We start from the raw sequence: 19,861 nt of genomic DNA, 5'->3' as shown, positions 1-19,861 counted from the left end.
TATGCGTTGAAAAGTCAGGTGGAGGAAGAGTAGAGAAACTGAGAGAGAACGGAGTGCTAGTAAAAACTGATGAAAGTGAATGGGCTACCCCGATTGTGGTAGTGCCCAAAGCAGACAAAACTGTATGCTTGTGTGGTGACTACAAAGTTACTATCAACCAAGCAGTTGACAATGAGCAGTACCCATTACCTACATCCCAAGATTTGTATGCAGCACTCTCTGGGTCAAAGATTTTCTCCAAGCTTGACATGTTGCACGCTTATGCTCAGCTGAATGTTGACAAAGAAAGTCAACAGTATCTCACCATCAACACACACAAGGGACTGTACTCATACACCAAACTGCTGTATGGTGTAAAGTCCTCCCGCAAACTCTTCCAGGCTACGATGGATAAGATTTTGCAAGAATTCCAAATTGCTTATGCAATCAAGATGATGTGCTGATCACAACAAGCAGCGAGGAAGAAAATCTAGAAGTGTTAGATTTAATGCTTCGAAAGTTGAATTCCCACAATGTCAAATTGAAAAGGAGCAAATGTGCTTTTGTGCCGCCCAAGGTTGTGCACCTTTGTTTGGAATTTGGCTTGCAACCAGTTAACGAAAAGGTTGATGCAGCCATCAATGCTCCAAAGCCACAGAACGTGTCTGAGTTAAGATATTTCCTGGGAATGGCCCAATACTATGCACGGTTCTTACCTGAGTTAGCGACCATGTTAGCTCCATTGCACGAGCTCCTCAAGTAGGATGTCCAGTGGAAGTGGACAAAAGCGCAACAGGAAGCTTACAAGGCTTGTAAGAGAAGTCTCTCTAATGATGCTCTACTTATGCACTATGACACAGAGCATGAGCTTGTTAGTGTGTGATGCTTCCAGTTACGGTGTGGGAGCTGTCATAAGCCATGTAATGAATGACGTTTACATCGCAAACCCTCACAAAGAGTGAAAGAAACTACGTGCAAATTAAAAAGGAAGCACTCGCCATAGTGTTTGGAATCAAGATCGGCAGAAAATTTACTCTGATAACTGATCATAAACTGCTCCTAGCAATATTGGGGCCCAAATCTGCCATCCCTGCAATGGCTGCATCGAGAATGCAACGTTGGGCAGTGTTGTTGTCACAATATGACTACACTATTGAATATCGCACTTCAAATCAAAATGCAATCACAGATGCGTTGTCCAGGACTTGTGTTGGGAGTGATGGTGAGACTTTCCCGTGAATGCAACTGAGATTGCAGATGTGACTCAAAAGGACTCAGTACTGTAAAGAGTATATAAAAACACTTTGAATGGATGGACTAATCAGTGTCTGGACACAGAGTTGAATCCATTCCATTACCGTCGTACTGAATTGTGAGCAAGGTTGTATCAAGTGGGGAAACAAAGTGGTGGTACCTACTTCTTTGAGAGATAGGATTCTGGCCGAACTTCATACTGAACATCCAGGGATCGTTAGTATGAAATCAATTGCAAGAAGCTTTGTTTATTGGCCTGGGTTGGACAGTGACCTTGAAACGTTTGCCAAAATTGCAGTACCAAACCACCCAAAACTCCACTACAACCCTGGTCATGGCCAAGTAGACCTTTTCAGAGAGTACATGTAGACTTCTGTGAGAAAGCAAATGATTATTTCCTGGTACTTGTAGATAGTCACTCAAAGTGGATTGAAGTGAAACACATGGGTTCAAATACTACAACTGAATGTACAATAGATGAGTTGAGGTCTATCTTTGCATGTCATGGCTTACCTGAAGAGCTTGTTTCTGACAATGGTCCTCAGTTCTGTTCTGCTCTATTCCAAGAGTTCATGAAATGGAATGGTATCAAACACTCTCTTGTTCCACCATATAATCCAGCTTCAAATGGAGCAGCCGAAAAGTCAATCATCAGAATAGTAAAAGAAGCTCTCAAAAGGCAAGTGTTGCAGGGTTGTTTGGGACTCAGCATGAAGCAACTTTTGGCAAATTTCTTGCTGAAGTACAGAACTAGTCCGTACACTACAACTGGATATACCCCAGCAGAACTCTTGATGAAGAGGAGATTGAGAACACAATTGAGTCTTGTTGAACCAAATTTGGCCTCAAGAGTTGACCAGAAACAGTTGAGTCAGGAACGTTATTATGATAGCAATCAGAAAGAACGCAATTTCAGACAAAACGAGTCTGTTCATGTTCTCAGTCCCCCTGGCAAGTCGAGTTCACACAAGTGGGATAAAGGAACCATAATAGAGGTTGGTGGAACCAAGAGATGTTTGGTTGAAATTGGTGACAGCATCCAAAGTGTTCATGTAGATCAAATGATCTCTGCTAGAGATGAACCAAGACGTGATCTCGAACCACTTGATCATGAACACATACATGAGTTTGACTCCATTCAGACTTCAGAAACGGAAGTACCAGGTTCAAACAAATCTGAGATAGAAACAGGATCATCTTTGAGTTCGGAACCAGAACAAAGCAGCCTGAAAATTGGTTCAACACCAAATCCTTCTGTAAGGAGATCAGGAAGGCTCTGCAAACCTGTTATTAAATTGGATTTGTAGTTCATTTGTAGCATTTTTTTTAATATGATACATGTAATGCTAGGAAAGGTGGGACCATAGCTTTGTTGTATTTGAGAGGGGAATATGTACATTTTTTTTTAAGGGGAAAGCAGTGTAATATATTATCACATGGTTTGTCACATGGTTTAGTATGAGCATGCTCAATTCGCCCTGGCCTAGTATCATGCACATTGACTAGCAACACATTGTGTCTCTGTCCTTTAGTTGTTCTATCCACATATATTACACACTTCTCAGAAATCTGGCTACATATTTGCTTTTCTATCTCTCTCTGACTGTTTGGGCATTTATAGTACACACCCAGCAGTGTGATTGCTCCTTTTTGTTCTTCAGTTCAACCCATATGGACTCATTTGGTGATCCTTCTAACATCATCCCTCCTCACAGCTGTAATTGTTTCTTTAACCAATATTGCAACCCCCCTCCCTTTTTAACCCCCTCTCTATCTCATCTGAAAACCCTGTAACCAGGAATGTTGAGCCGCCATTCCTGCCCTTTAAGCCATGTTTCAGTAGTCGCTATGATACTGATCCCGGCCATGTTGAGGTGCAACCCGTCCAGTTTGTACAGGTCCCACCTCCCCCAGAACTGGTCCCAATGCCTCAGGAATCTAAAGCCCTGCTTAATCTGCTCTCAGATTCCCAACCCCCTGCCAAGCTAATTTAAACCCTCCCCAACAGCACTAGCAACCCCTCCCCCCACCCCACCCCCAGAGGATATTGATCCCGGCCCTATTTGAGGTGAAACCTGTAATGATCAGTAACATGTCATTCTAGAATGGTACACTAGGTGGAGCTGTATGTTTAGTAAGGGGCTACCCACAAGGCAGTAGTCAAGATGGATGCCTGTACACTAGTCCACATGGCTGAATAAATGACTAGCTCAAGCTAGCTGTTCATAATGAAAACGTTTATTTATTTATGAACATAATATGGTACCAGAAGTGGTAATATCTGCTGAATATTGTGAAACATGACATGGAGAATTTGAAGCCACCGGAGGGTTGAAACTCACGTGGAATGTCAACTGCAATTGGTGGACTTTCAAACAACAATTCGAACTCTACATTGCTGCCATCGGGTTCGGTACGAAGCCAGACGCAAGGAAAATAGCGTTACTGCTCACAGTTGTAGGCCCGCAGGTGATAGAGGTATTTAATATGTTTGTATTTGATCCAGAGGAGGACAGAGAAAAGATGGACGATGTGCTAAAGATGTTTGATACACATTGTTCTCCCAAAAAGAACGAGACCTATGAGAGGTACGTGTTCCGTTCACGGACACAGCAACAAAATGAGACTTTTGATAGCTTTGTGACCGATCTGAAACTGAAAGCACAGACATGTAATTTCTCTGAACTGAAATCATCCACGATTCGTGACCAGATTGTGTTTGGTATTCATAATAAAAAGGTCAGGGAACGTCTGTTGAGAGAAACCAAACTAACATTGGAGGATGCTGTGAAAATATGCCATGCCAGTGAGCTAGATCAAAAGCACACAAAGACTTTCAGTGAAATTAATAATAATGCGACTGTAATGAGTGACTGTGCTGCTGTCGGTGCTGTGTTCTGCAAGGGGAAGAAACAGGGGCAGAACAGAAATGCAAAGCAATCGGAGGATGGAATTTTTAATTGTAAACGCTGTGGTTACCAGCACCAGTCATGACAATGCCCAGCGTTTGGGAAAATGTGCACAAAATGTAATGGAAAGAATCACTTTGCCAAACAATGCTTTTCAAAAGTAAAAACAAAGAAAGGGCAACAAGTCAATGTGATTGAGGACACTGATTTAAGTGAGACATTTTTTGTAGGAATGGTGTCATGTGACAATATAGAAAAGGATACAGAAAATGTGCAGCCCTCAGGAATGGACAATGCTGACATACAGTTAATGCAGTAAAAGAGGACAAATGGATAATGCCACTGCAGGTAAATGGAGCATTAGTTACATTGAAACTAGACACTGTGGCAAAAGCAAACTTAATCAGTATGAGTGACATTAAAAATATGAAAGAAAAGCCCAAAATACAGAAAAAGTCAGTACTACTGAAGAACTATAATGGACAGAAAATAGATAGCTTAGGTGTATGCAGACTTAAAGTGACAGTCAAAGACAAAGTGCATCATCTCATGTTTTCTGTTGTGGCTGAAGGACTTGATTCACTACTAGGTGACTAAGCTTGTGAGGACGTAGAACTGGTCAAGAGAGTCTACCGTATAAACTGTGCCATAAGCAGACCAGATGACTCGGTGGATTCTGTAGTGAGTAATTTCCAGGATGTGTTCAAAGGATTTGGAGTTCTACCATCCACTTACAAGATCCAGTTAAGGAGGATGCTCAGCCAGTGGTACATGCTCCACAGAGAGTTCCAGCACCCCTGCGTGACCGGCTCAAGAAAGAACTGGACAGAATGATCACACTAGGAGTCATCAGGAAAGTCAAAGAACCAACAGACTAGACTGGGTTAACTCCATGGTAAGTGTAAGGAAAAAGAACAATGATCTAAGAGTATGCATGGATCCAAAGGACTTAAATGCAAACATAAAACGTGAACATTACCAGATTCCCAAGCGAGAAGAAATCACCAGTGAAATGTCAGGTGCCAGATACTTTACAAAGCTCGATGCCTCACAAGGATTTTGGCAACTAAAACTGGATGAAGAGAGCACCAAATACTGTACCTTCAACGTACCATTTGGCAGGTATTGTTTCCTCAGAATGCCTTTTGGGATAATATCTGCATCTGAAATCTTTCATAGAGCGATGGAACACATAATTGAAGGTCTGGAAGGAGTTCGGGTCTATGTTGATGACATCATCATCTGGGGCTCCACACTGAAAGAACACAATGAGAGACTGACTAAAGTGCTACAGAGCATACGCCGGAATGGACTGAAGCTCAACAAAGCCAAGTGTCAGTTTGGCATCCAGGAAGTCACTTTCCTAGGAGATAATCTATCTGGTAAAGGAATGGAGCCAGATATGGAAAAAGTAAACGCCATACTCAACATGCCCCGACCCACTGACAAAAAAGGAGTGCTACGCATCATGGGGATGATAAACTTCATTGGAAAGTTCATTCCTAACTTGTCAGCCAAGACAGCCTGTCTGCGAGACCTGCTGCATAAAACAAATGAGTTTGCATGGACAAAAAGACATGAACAAGAGTGGATGAATCTTAAAACAGTGCTGACAACCATACCTGTACTCACCTTCTTTGACCCAACAAAGAGAATCAAAGTGTCAACGGATGCATCAAAAGATGGCCTAGGTGCGGTCTTGCTACAAGCAGAGGGTGAAGATTGGAAGCCTGTTGCCTCTGTCTCCAGGTCTATTACTGATTCTGAGTGTCGATACGCCCAGATTGAAAAGGAATGTCTAGGCTTGGTAGTTGGACTAGAAAAGTTCGATGGTTACATATATGGACTTCCCACCTTCACAGTTGAGACAGACCACTGCCCACTGGTTGCCACCTTAAAAGAAAATCTGAATGAGATGTCTCCAAGGATTCAACGAATCATGATGAAGCTGCAAAGATATGACTTTGAACTGATCTACACACCAGGCAAACACATAGTGTTAGCAGATGCACTATCCCGAGCACCCACAATGAGTCATGTGAGCTCTACTGAGGAAGACGTGGATGTTCATGTGAGTATGGTCACTGCTGCGCTGCCTGTGTCAGACACAAAATCAAAGCAAATAGCAGAAGAAACAGTAAAAGATACAGGCCTAGAAATTCAGTGGGCTTTGCGCCCAGTTACCGCCCAAAGAGGGCTTCTGCGCCAGTCTGCAAACTTTGGGCAAACTTCATTGGCACGCTAATTGCGGCGGTAGCCGTTAGCGCTGCGCCGCCACCGATGATGTCATCGGTGTGCACAGCGCCCCGGTACCGCCCCGACACCGGCCCGACCCCTATCTTCAGTAGCGGCCGCCTCTTCCGTGGCGGCCGCTAATAACATTCGGAGACCGGGTCCGTACAGCAGCCTTAGTGGGGCGCTTTAAGGTGGAGGTGCGGCCGGCCGCTTTTTCGGCGGCCGCCTTCCCGCACCTCCTTCCCCGGACTCCTCCACCCCCCCCCGCGGCATTGCCAGCTGGTTTCCGGGAGCCCGGCACTTCTCCATTGTGCTGGGCTCTTTTGCCGGCACTCGCGATCGGGGCTCCGGCTGCTGCAGGCACCTCCCCCTTAAGAGAGGGAGGAAGTCCTGCAGTACTGCAGCCTGCCGCTCCGCTGCGGGTGGCACTGCGGCCACTAACGCGCCGATATTCAGTTTCAGCGCCCTAAGCGGGGGCGGCCACACCCTTGAACAGCGGCCGTCCTCGACTTTGGGCGCTGAAACTCAATATCGGCTGGGCGCGAGTGGCTCCGTGCCCAGCGGTAAATTCTGGCCGCCAGCGAGCTGACGGGGCTATAGCTAATTTCTAGGCCATGGTGTTACAAACAGTAATAGAGAACATTCATCATGGTTGGCCAAAAGGTTCCTGTCCAAAGTACTATCACATCAGGTCAGAGTTAAGTGTCGCAAGTGGACTATTACTAAAACAGAACAGAATAGTCATTCCACAGGCTCTACGTCAAAACATGCTCAAAAGGATTCATGAGGGACACCTCGGAATTGAAAAATGCAAAAGGAGAGCAAGAGACATTGTTTATTGGCCTGGCATAAATAAGGACATTGAGAACATGATAGGCATATGTGAGACATGTCAGAAACACCAAAACAAACAAGCAAAGGAACCAATGATAGTAGCTGACTTACCAACAGCACCATGGCAAAAAGTTGGTATGGACCTTTTTCGTTTGAATGGTAAAGACTATCTATTAGTGATTGTGGTGATTATTCTTTATGTTTAGTAAGAAGTATTGTGATTGGTTGTTTGTTTCCTGCCTTGGGATATATGCTGTAATCTCATTGGTAGTTGATGTCATGTGATTTGTGGTGGCCATCTTAAATTCAGTTCTTTCCAGCCTTTAGTTGGGACTGGGTGTTGAAAGATGTGCTATAGGATTTTTAAGTTAATAAAGCCTAGATTAGAAAGGCAAATCTATTCTTTATTTCAATTTATTAACTTTATGTCAGAATGGAGTGATATCTTCAACCAGAACGATTCAATGCTGACCCTAATTCTGCAGGAGTGGATGATAAATGGAAACACTGGTATTGTACATTTAAAAACTTTTTGGGCATGTTGGATCAAGAGTCTCTAAATAAGCTGAATATGCTGATCAACTACATTGCTCCGGATGTGTATAAGTATATTTTGGACTGTAAAACTTACAAAGTGGCTATTTCTACATTGGAAAAGATTTTTGTTAAACCAAAGAATGAGGTATTTGCACGTCACCTTCTATCTGCCCGTAGGCAGCAGGTGGGAGAATCTTTGGATACTTATTTACAAGCACTTCGGTGCCTTAGTGTTAACTGTAATTATAAGGCCGTGACGGCTGAAGAATATAAGGAAGAATCGGTACGGGATGCTTTTATTAATGGATTACTGTCTAGATCAATTCGTCAGCGGTTGTTAGAAAATAAGACTTTGGATCTTAAGAGTGCTTTTGAGCAAGCTTCTACATTGGATGTGGCTCAGAGAAGTTCGGATTCTTATGCTCTTTTTAATCGGCCTGTGACTGTGGTTTCGGCAGTTCCGGATGAAAAGGAATTATGTGGACTTAATAAGAGTGGTTTACTAGATTCTGAAACAGTTTCTACTTCAGCGGCTGTTGCCTCTAGGATTCAGAAGTGTTATTTTAGTGGGAACGTCCGGCACCCTCGTCTGAAGTGTCCTGCTCGGGAGGCTGTGTGTAGTAAATGCGGCAAGAGAGGTCATTACGCACGTGTGTGTAAATCATCAGGTTCAATTACCTCCTCTGTGACTATTCAGCCTTTAGATAGGGCGTTTATTGCATCAATTTCTGCTGCATTTGCTCATGGCCTAAACAAAGCTATAGTTACAGCCCAAGTTAATGGGTTGGAAGTGAAGGCCCTTATAGATACGGGCAGTACCGAGAGTTTTATAAGTCTTCAGTTTGCAAAGGAGAAGCATTTGAAAATTTCGCCTGTTTCCTATCAGGTGTGTATGGCTCAGACGACTCTCACTTCACAAGTAGCTGGTTGTTGCCTTGTGAAATTGATTCTTCTAGGTAATACGTATACTGATATACGCCTATCTGTTTTGCCTAATCTCTGTGCGGATATTTTGATTGGTCATGATGTGCTTCAGTTACACGAGTCTCTCAGTCTTTCATTTGGAGGGACTAAGCCACCTTTATCTATTTGTGGATTAACCTCTTTATCCATTTCTCCATTATCACTTTTTTCCAATTTGATGCCGGATTGTAAGCCAATTGCTACCAAGTCAAGAAGGTATAGCAGTCAGGATAGAGAATTTATTAATTCTGAAGTTCAACGTCTCTTATTGGAAGGAATCATTGAACCTAGTTGTTCGCCTTGGTGGGCACAGGTAGTTGTCACGACTAACGAGAGACATAAGAAACGAATGGTGATAGACTATTCCCAAACTATTAATAGGTATACTCAATTAGATGCGTACCCTTTGCCTAAGATTGATGAGCTTATCAATAAAGTATCTCAGTATAAGGTTTTTAGCACTATTGACCTAAAGAGTGCTTATCATCAGATTCCTATTGTTAAGAAGGATCAACCATATACGGCCTTTGAGGCTGGTGGAAAGCTGTATCAGTTTTGCCGAATACCATTTGGTGTTACTAATGGTGTTGCTTGTTTTCAACGGGCAATGGATGCTTTTATAAGTGATAACTCTCTCTCTGACACCTTTTCATACTTAGATGACATCACGATGTGTGGCAAATCAAGGGTGGAGCATGATTCTAATTTAGAAAGATTCCTTCAAGCTGCGGAAAAAGTTGGTTTAACTTTCAATAAAGAGAAGTGTACCTTTTCGACCACTGAGGTAAATCTACTGGGGTATATTATCTCGGGAAACAAGATTAAACCAGACCCAGAACGTCTGCGACCATTTATTGATTTACCTTGTCCTACTAATTCTAAGGCTTTGCAACGAGTTGTTGGACTGTTTTCTTACTATTCTAATTGGATTGCAAATTTTTCACAGAAGATCCGGCCTCTTATTCGGGTTACGACATATCCTCTATCATGGGAGGCCAGGACGTGTTTTGATAATTTTAAAAAGGATATCCTTGGAGCAGTTGTGCATTCTATTGATGAGCAGGTTACTTTTGTGATTGAGACGGACACTTCTGATTTTGCAATTGGGGCTACTCTGAACCAAAATGGAAGACCTGTGGCCTTTTTCTCACGTACCTTGAACAATAGTGAAAAAAGGCATTCTTCAATAGAGAAAGAGGCGTATGCAATAGTAGAAGCACTGCGTAAATGGAGACATTATTTATCGGGGCGACATTTTACGTTGGTAACTGATCAAAAGTCTGTGTCCTTTATGTTTGATGTCAAACATTTTGGAAAGATTAAGAATGATAAAATAATGAGGTGGAGGATTGAGTTGGCATGTTACCATTTTGATATAGTTTATCGTCCGGGGAAGGATAATGTTGCTGCTGATGCGCTGTCGAGGGCTTATTGTTCTGTGATTCACGGAGATACGCTTATTAATCTTCACAATGCCTTATGCCATCCTGGGGTTACGAGGATGATACACTTCGTACGCAGTAAGAATTTGCCCTTTTCAGTTGAAGACGTCAAGCGGATGACTTCATCATGTTCTATCTGTGCTCGGTGTAAACCGAATTTCTTTAAGCCTCAACGAGCTCATCTTATAAAGGCTACTTCTCCTTTTGAACGTTTGAGCATCGATTTTAAGGGGCCTCTTCCTTCAACTACTCAAAACCGATATATATTTACTGTTGTGGATGAGTTTTCAAGGTTCCCTTTTGCTTTTCCTTGCGCAGATGTATCAGCTGCTACAGTTATCAAATGTCTGACTCAACTTTTTGTCATCTTTGGGATGCCTGCGTATATCCATTCGGATCAGGGAAGTTCTTTTATGTCTTCCCAGTTGAAGGAATACCTTCAGAGTCGGGGAATTTCTACTAGCAGAACTACCCCGTATAATCCCCAGGGTAATGGACAGTGCGAACGATACAATGGGGTGATCTGGAAGGCAGTTATGTTGGCTTTGACATCCCGGAACCTTAAGAATACACAGTGGGAAATGGTACTGCCTGATGCCCTGCATTCCATTAGCTCATTGCTTTCAACGGCTACTAATGTGACCCCCCATGAAAGGCTCTTTAACTATCCACGGAGATCTACTATGGGATATTCGGTACCTTCATGGCTTACTATGCAGGGACCTGTGATGCTTCGACGCCATGTTAGATTGTCAAAATATGATCCTTTAGTGGAGGAGGTGGAGCTGTTGGAGGCAAATTCCCAATATGCTCATATTCGATTCCAAGATGGGAAAGAAAGTACCGTTTCAATTAAAGACTTGGCTCCTTGTGGTGGCCAGCCCTCTTCTGAGGATATTAACAATAGTCATGATTCAGATAATGTGGATGCTGTTACAGATACTACGAATATTTCCAATCCGACTGCAGATAATTATACTTCTATTAGTCAGCCCTCGATGGATGTTCATGACCGTCCCAGTTTACCTCCTGATGGGATTTCTAATCCGGAAACCGTTGAAAATCGGGATATGGATAGCCTTCCTGCAGAAGATACTTCTGTGTCTCCTGGTGTGGGAGGGCAAGGAATTTCACCAAGGTTAAGAAGGTCGACATGAACAAGATATCCGGTCGACCGATTGAAAATGGACTTTTAAATTGATAGTAATGTTTTAAAATTGTTGAAATATTATATTATATTGTTTTAGTTGAGAGATACTTAATACTTATGTGCAATGTTACTATTTGTTGTTGCTCACTTAGTATTGTGTCATGTTGAACAGTTTTATTTTGTCTGTGCATAGTTTTAGTTGTAAATAATTAATTATAAATTGTAAAGGTTATTTAGATTGGAGTATATTTTAAAAGGAGGGTTGAATGTGGTGATTATTCTTTATGTTTAGTAAGAAGTATTGTGATTGGTTGTTTGTTTCCTGCCTTGGGATATATGCTGTAATCTCATTGGTAGTTGATGTCATGTGATTTGTGGTGGCCATCTTAAATTCAGTTCTTTCCAGCCTTTAGTTGGGACTGGGTGTTGAAAGATGTGCTACAGGATTTTTAAGTTAATAAAGCCTAGATTAGAAAGGCAAACCTATTCTTTATTTCAGTGATTGACTACGATTATAACTATCCTGAGATGGCGCTGCTCTCAAGCACATCAGCAAGCAGTGTCATAATGCATGTTAAATCCATCTTCGCCAGACATGGAATTCCCAGGATTGCCATTAGCGACAATGGTCCGTGCTTCAACTGTAAGGAGTGGCAACAGTTTGCAGCACATTATGACTTTCAACACATCACATCCAGTCCTCTGTATGCTCAGTCGAATGGTAAGGCAGAGAAAGGTGTTCAAGTTCTCAAACAGCTACTGAAGAAAGCAACAGAAAGCAAGTCTGATCCTTATCTCGCCCTGCTGAGCTACCGAGCCTCCCCTTTAGACTATGGTTCTTCACCTGCTGAGCTCCTAATGGGTTGCAAGTTGCGCACCACGCTACCCTGCTGTGCAAAAGAAAAGCAGAGTAAGGAGCTAAGACAGAGACTTCAACTGTTAAAGCAGAAACAGTCATCCAAAACTCTGAAACCATTGACAAGGGATGATGTTGTCAGGATTGAGGATCCAAATGCATGGAACAGGAAAGCTACAGTTCTTGAGGAAGTAGGACCAAGGTCATACACTGTTAGAACTGAGGAAGGACAGATTCTCAGGAGGAACCGCCATTCCCTCCTGAAAACACAAGAAACTATCCAAGAGCAAATCGATGACAATGCCGCAACTGAATCTTGTCACTCACCACCAGACCAATCTAACACAAACACACATTCAGGCTCTCATGAGAACACATCAGACTTACCTGTGCTGAGAAGATCCACACGTGAAGTACAAAAGCCTGATAGACTTAATCTTTGAGTACAAAGAAAACTATAATAAAAGAATGAAAAGCTTAGAGTTCATAAAGTAAAGCTTTGAAAATGTGTTGACTGTTGTGAAGATGTTTATGTCGTTATGATTGATTGATATTGATTGATATTGATTTTGTTTAACCTCTAAGGAAGGGGGATGTAATGATCAGTAACATGTCATTCTAGAATGGTACACTAGGTGGAGCTGTATGTTTAGTAGGGGGCTACCCACAAGGCAGTAGTCAAGATGGATGCCTGTACACTAGTCCACATGGCTGAATAAATGACCAGCTCAAGCTAGCTGTTCTAAATGAAAACTTCTATTTATTTATGAACATAACAAAACCCATCCGGTTTGTACAGATCCCACCTCCCTCAGAAGCTCAGGAATCTAAAGCCCTCCCTCCTGCACCATCTCTGCAGCCATGCATTCATCTGCTTTATCTTCCTATTCCTGTAATCACTCACATATGGCACTGATAGTAATCCAGAGATTACTACCTTTGAGATCCTGCTTACTAATCGTTTTTCTAGCTCCCTAAATTTTGCCTGCAGGACCTCATCCCTCTTCCTACCTATGTCATTGGTACTGATATGGACCACGACCTCTGGCTGTTCACCCTCCCCTCTCAGAATGTCCTGCAGCTGCTCAGTGACATCCTTAACCCTGGCACCAGGGAGGCACATACCATCCTGGAATCACGTCTGTGGCCGCAGAAATACGTGTCTGTTCCCCTAACTATTGAATCCCCTATCACTATTGCATTATTAACCTTCCTTCTCCCACCCCCCATACAGCTGAGCCACTCATGATGCCGTACCCTTGACTCTGGTTGCACTCCCTAGAGGAACTATCGCCCTCACCAGAATTCAGTACTGGTTAGAGAGCGAGGTGCACTTAGGGGACTCCTGCACTACCCGCCTGATCCTCCTTGTCTGTCTGGTGGTCACCTATTTCCTCTCTGCCTGCAAACTCTTAAGCTGCAGGGTGACCACCTCCCAAAACACGCTGTCTATGTCGCTCCCAGCCTCGCAGATGCACTGCCGCTGCTCAAGCTCTGAAACCCGGAACCCGGAACAGGATCAATATCCTCCGGGGGTGGGGTGGGGGGAGGGGTTGCTAGTGCTGTTGGGGAGGGTTTAAATTAGCTTGGCAAGGGGTTGGGAATCTGAGAGCAGATTAAGCAGGGCTTTAGATTCCTGAGGCATTGGGATCAGTTCTGGGGGAGGTGGTGTAGTGTATGTAACGTTCCACCTTTAAGAGAACTATTTTAAGGGTTGCACTACTTTATCTTGGCTACTGTATACTGTAATACCGGTGGTGACCACACCGGTATATAAGTGCTGTGTAAGGATTTATTGGGCAGATTCGCCCTGACCTTCGAATAGTAAAGTCCTGTTAAAGTTACTCTTGTAGTCTGTGTATTAATTCACCATATAACCCACAGACTTTACAGTGGCGACGAGTTCGATCTTACCCTGCGGCAGCGATACATCCGAGGCAGTTAACGAGCGTCGAGAGGAGGCACCCGCCCTCGTCATTCTGCTGAGAGAAGACTCGAGTCTGCAGAGCAAGGAAGAAGGAAGAATTCAGACACGAAGCCTTCCATCAGCAACAGGCAGTGATCGTCCCTTCTGCCACGGTGGTGAGTGAGCCGATCAGCCACGAGAAGCAAGTTGGCCACATTGACTGTGAGTAGGGGGAAAATAAAAAAAAAAGAACGGAGGAAGGGCGGTGAACTCGACCACGGTCGGGGGGGAAAGGAGCCGGACAGAAGTCGGGCCCAGAGGCGCTGAGACTGGGGCAGCGTGGGGCACGGAAGCCGCGGTGCAAGCGGGAACGCAGCCGGTGTGAGAGACCGGGCTACCAGCGGGAACGCAGCCGGTGTGAGAGACCGGGCTACAAGCGGGCTGGGAGATGCAACAGCGTCGTGAGACAGCTCGACCGTGACCGGCGAAAGGCCGGGCAGCTACCGAGGCCGCGAGGCGCTGCGACCGGGATCGTAAGGCGCGGGAAGAAATAAAAATAAGAAACCGCGGAGAACTCAGCCGCAGCCGGGGGAGGAAAGGACCGGACTGCGAGAGGGCTGGGAGGCGCGATTGGAAGCCGCTGAGGGAGAGACAGAGCCCGAGCGAGCGGGAGAGACAGAGCCGAGTGAGGGAGACTGAGGAGATTCAGCCAGCGGCTGGAACTGTTCGCCGTCAACGGGTTGTCCCCAGCGCCGGTTGCCCTGCTGAGAAAAGGGAACACAGAACGCACTGAAGCCGGCGCGCAGGCTGCGAACCCTGAAAGCCAGCGGTCGTCGCCCGAGGGAAAAGCTTACCCCTCCCGCCAGTAGGCGGAGAAGAAGACAGGAGCGGGAAACTGCCATTTTGAAAGTGGGCGGGGAAGAAGACAAGCGCGGGAAACCGCCATTTTTGGAAAAAAAAAGTTAAAGAAAAATTTCGTTGTTGTTTCTCAGGAAGATTGTGAAGATGCCTAAGCATGGCAACATCAACGAATTCGATTCTGATGTGGAAGATTGGACCACGTATGTAGAATGCATCGAGATATATCGTAAGGTCAATAAGATAGCAAATTATGATAAAGCTCTAACCTTACTAAACTCAATGGGTGCGAAGACATACGGGTTATTGAAGCATCTTCTATCACCAGCTAAACCGGCGGATCAGTCTTTCGCTAATATTGTTGCTGTCCTGAAGGATCATGTGAACCCCACACCGCTGATGTTAGCGGAACGAGCTAAATTTTACGGGAGAACGCAACTAAAGGAGGAAAGCAACGCGGAGTACCTGGTTGAACTGCGTAGCCTAGCAAAATACTGTCAGTTTGGGGTAAATCTGACAGAGGCACTGAGAGACAAGTTCATGTGCGGGATGTCGAAGGAAGGAACACAAAAGCGACTGCTCGAAGAGAACGATCTTACACTTGATAAGGCTGTCCTTATTGCAGCATCACACGAAGCCGCAGCGAGAGGCACGGCGGAAATGCAGCTGAAGACAGCGGTACTCAGTGTGGATCAAATGACTTCGGGTACAACGAAATGTTACCGTTGTGGGAAGACAACACATGACCAGAACCAATGCTGGTTTAAAAACCAGGAATGTAGAAAATGTGGCAAACTTGGTCACATAGCTAATGTATGCCGGTCAGGAAAGAAGACCAGCAACAATAAGTCACCGCAGAAGAAGTACAGAAAGGTACATAAGGTGACTGTGAAGAGTCCAGATGAACTGAATTCGGATTCAGACCCCAACAGCAAGGAACTGGGTAGTCTGAGGATTCACAATGTGAGTAAAGAAGCTGACCGACAAACTATCTGGGTCACACTGCAGATTGCAAAAGTCCAAGTGAAGATGGAAGTAGACACCGGATCGGCGTTGACGGTCATGAATAAACAAGATTACAAAAAGTTATTCAAACATATTCCCCTACGGGATACGGAGATAGTATTGCAGACATATACGGGGCATAAAGTATACCCCATCGGAAAGATAATAGTCAAGGTGAGACACAAGGGCAAAGATCACCAAGGAATGGACTTATATGTACTACCCAAGGGAGGTCCACCACTTCTGGGACGGGAGTGGATCAGGAAAATAAAGATAGACTGGCACTCACTAAACACAATGACGGTAGATTTCGGAAAGAAAGATGTCAAACCTGAACGGTTGTCCAGAATATTGGACGAGGCTAAAGAGGTATTCCAGCAGGGACTGGGAACACTGAGAGGAATTAAGGCAAAAATCAAGATTGCAGAACATGCAAGCCCAAAATTTTTCAAAGCCAGATCGGTACCTTACGCGATACGACCTGCTGTGGAGGCAGAACTGGAAGAGCTTGAATGTGCAGGGGTACTGTCGAAGGTGGACTGGAGTGAGTGGGCCATGCCCATTGTTCCCGTCATGAAGTCTTCATCAAGTAACAAGCCAGGGGGACCGGGGAAGGTCCGCATCTGTGGAGACTTCAAGATCACAGTTAATCCGGTGCTTCACACGGTACAATACCCGCTTCCGCGGATTGAGGATATCTTTGCTTCATTGTCTGGCGGGAAACACTTCACCAAGATAGACCTGGCACAAGCATATTTACAGGTGGAGGTCGAGGAAGAGTCACGCCAGTATCTCACAATCAACACGCACAGAGGCTTGTATCGATATAATAGACTGGTTTTTGGAGTAGCTTCGGCTCCAGCAATTTGGCAGAGGGCCATGGAGCAGGTCTTACACTCAGTGTTACTTGGACGATATCCTGATTACGGGAGAAGACGAGGAGGAACACCTCACAAATTTGAAACTGGTGCTCACCAGGTTGAAGGAATATGGCCTTCGAGTTAATCGCCAGAAATGTGAGTTCTTCCAGAAACGGATCTCGTACTGCGGTCATGTCATTGACCAAGAGGGGCTGCACAAGTCACCTGACAAGATCGAAGCGGTCGTGAAGGCCCCCACTCCGGAAAATGTATCACAGTTGAGGTCGTTTCTGGGGTTGATTAATTATTACCATAAGTTTCTGCCAAATCTATCCACGGTGCTGCATCCGCTGAGTGCTCTGTTGCGGAAAGAAGTACCATGGAAGTGGAGCGAGGACTGTAAGAAGGCCTTTCGCAGAAGCAAGGCGTTGATTACCTCTGAGGAAGTGTTGGCTCACTTCAACCCAACGCTACCTCTTCGTCTAGCTTGTGATGCTTCCCCTTATGGTATTGGAGCTGTACTCTCACACAAGTTACCAAATGGCTCGGAAAGGCCAGTCGCATTTGCGTCCCGATCATTGACCTCCGCTGAGCGAAATTATGCTCAGATAGATAGGGAGGCTCTCAGCCTTGTGTGGGGAGTAAAGAAATTCAATCATTACCTGCAGGGCAAGAAGTTTACATTGCTGACAGACCACCAGCCGTTGGTATCCATATTCAACCCTAACAAGGCCGTTTCCACTATGACAGCACAAAGGCTACAGGGGTGGTCCGTTCTACTAGGGGCACACCAATATGACATCGAATACAAAAGGTCCAAACAGCATGGAAATGCTGATGGGTTATCGCGCCTACCGTTGCCAGTGGAAGAAGAGGCGACTACAGTGGACCCAGTGGAGATGTTCCACTCAACCATGATGGAATGTCTACCAGTAACAAATTCCATGATCGAAAAGGAAACAAGAAATGACCCAACTCTCTCACGAGTCTACGGTTTAACGGTGGAGGGATGGCCAGTACATGGCGAACCAATACTGCCAGCATTTTCGCACAGAAGAGAACAGCTGTCAGTGTGCCGAGGAACCTTGATGTGTGGATCTAGAGTGGTGATTCCACCCAAACTCCAGCAGAAAGTACTAAAGGAGCTTCACGAGGGGCATCTGGGTGGAGTGAAAATGAAGAACCTAGCCAGAGCGTTTGTGTGGTGGCCAGGTATTGATGGAGACATCAAAGAAATAACCAAGAGCTGTCTAGGATGCCAGAAGGTCCAAAACGCGCCACCACAAGCTCCTCTGCATCCATGGGAGTGGCCCTCATCTCCATGGCAAAGGGTACATATCGACTTTGCTGGTCCATTTATGGACTCAATGTTTTTAATCGCGGTGGATGCACACTCCAAGTGGCCGGAGGTAATAAAAATGTCCTCCACCACCACGGAAAAAACCATCACAGTATTAAGGACCATATTTGCCAGGAATGGGCTGCCGGAACAGATCTGTTCTGATAATGGACCGCAATTTGTGTCCGAAGAATTCAGGAAGTTCTTAAAAAGCAATGGGGTCAAGCACTATACGTCCGCCCCATACCATCCCGCCACCAATGGATTAGCTGAAAGGTTTGTCCAGACCTTCAAGAAGGCCATAAAGGCCATGGGTAATGAAGACATAAATCTACAACATAAGGTAGATAACTTCTTGTTGGCGTACAGGAATGCAACACATGCGGTCACAAACCAAACTCCCGCCATGATGTTTTTCAATAGAAGAATAAGATGCCGGCTGGATTTGATTAAGCCAAACGTCAGAAGGGACGTAGAGAACCGGCAATTTCAAGGCATGAATGAAAGGCCAACTAGATCCTTTCAGATAGGTCAACAAGTTTTGGCCCGGGACTACCGTACCGAGAAATGGCAGCCGGGAACTATTGGAAAAAGGCTGGGACCGTTGATGTATACCGTGGACATTGGTGAAAGCATAATAAGGCACCATGTTGACCAGATCATAGAATCATCCACAAAGGCCCAACCTACTCCACAACTCTATACGTCTAATGTTGAAGCAGAGATACCCAGAGCATCTACCTCCGATCTGGTAATACTGGAATCCGATGAACCTGAAACGGTCCTTCAAGCCGAATCGACCTTGCCAGAAGAACCTACTACACCACCGAAAACGACTACACCACCGAGGCGTTATCTGGACAGAGTCCAGAAGCCTCCAGAGAGACTGAATCTGTGAACTGTTTCACGTAAAGTTGTATATATGTTAAGATGTTATATTAATGGGAATATGTATATATTGTTAACCTAAAAAGGGAGGATTGTAGTGTATGTAACGTTCCACCTTTAAGAGAACTATTTTAAGGGTTGCACTACTTTATCTTGGCTACTGTATACTGTAATACCGGTGGTGACCACACCGGTATATAAGTGCTGTGTAAGGATTTATTGGGCAGATTCGCCCTGACCTTCGAATAGTAAAGTCCTGTTAAAGTTACTCTTGTAGTCTGTGTATTAATTCACCATATAACCCACAGACTTTACAGGTGGGACCTGTACAAACTGGACGGTTTGCACCTCAACATGGCCGGGATCAGTATCATAGCGATTACTGAAACATGGCTTAAAGGGCAGGAATGGCGGCTCAACATTCCTGGTTACAGGGTTTTCAGACGAAATAGAGAGGGGGATAAAAAGAGAGGGGGTTGCTCCTCCAGCTGACTTCCTGCACATGTGGTTGTCAAGGACACGAGAAGCATCCTGGGCTTCCCACATGGCATAGGATGCGCATTCAGCAGGATTGAGGTGCCCTGCCATGCCTCTACTTATTAGGCTACTAACTAAACTTGTTAGGTAAAACCCACTGACCTAACTTAGAGAGAAAAAGACAAAGGTAATACTCACCAACCAATCACGCACCTGCTGCCCTGTGACATTACTCCTTGATTTTTTTGTTGTTAATTGGTTTCGTCGAATATATCTTGCTGCCTCCACTGCTGCCGGCTCCCGCTTAAGCATCGACCTAGCTCAAGTGGCCTCTATGGTTAGCGTTAGTCAGAAATATGGCAATGAGAC

The sequence above is a fragment of the Somniosus microcephalus genome, chromosome 8, assembly GCF_052327205.1.
Source record: "Somniosus microcephalus isolate GS21.2 chromosome 8, FLI_Smic_1.0, whole genome shotgun sequence".
NCBI lineage: Eukaryota > Metazoa > Chordata > Chondrichthyes > Squaliformes > Somniosidae > Somniosus > Somniosus microcephalus.
Note: the sequence above shows the minus strand (reverse complement) of the source record.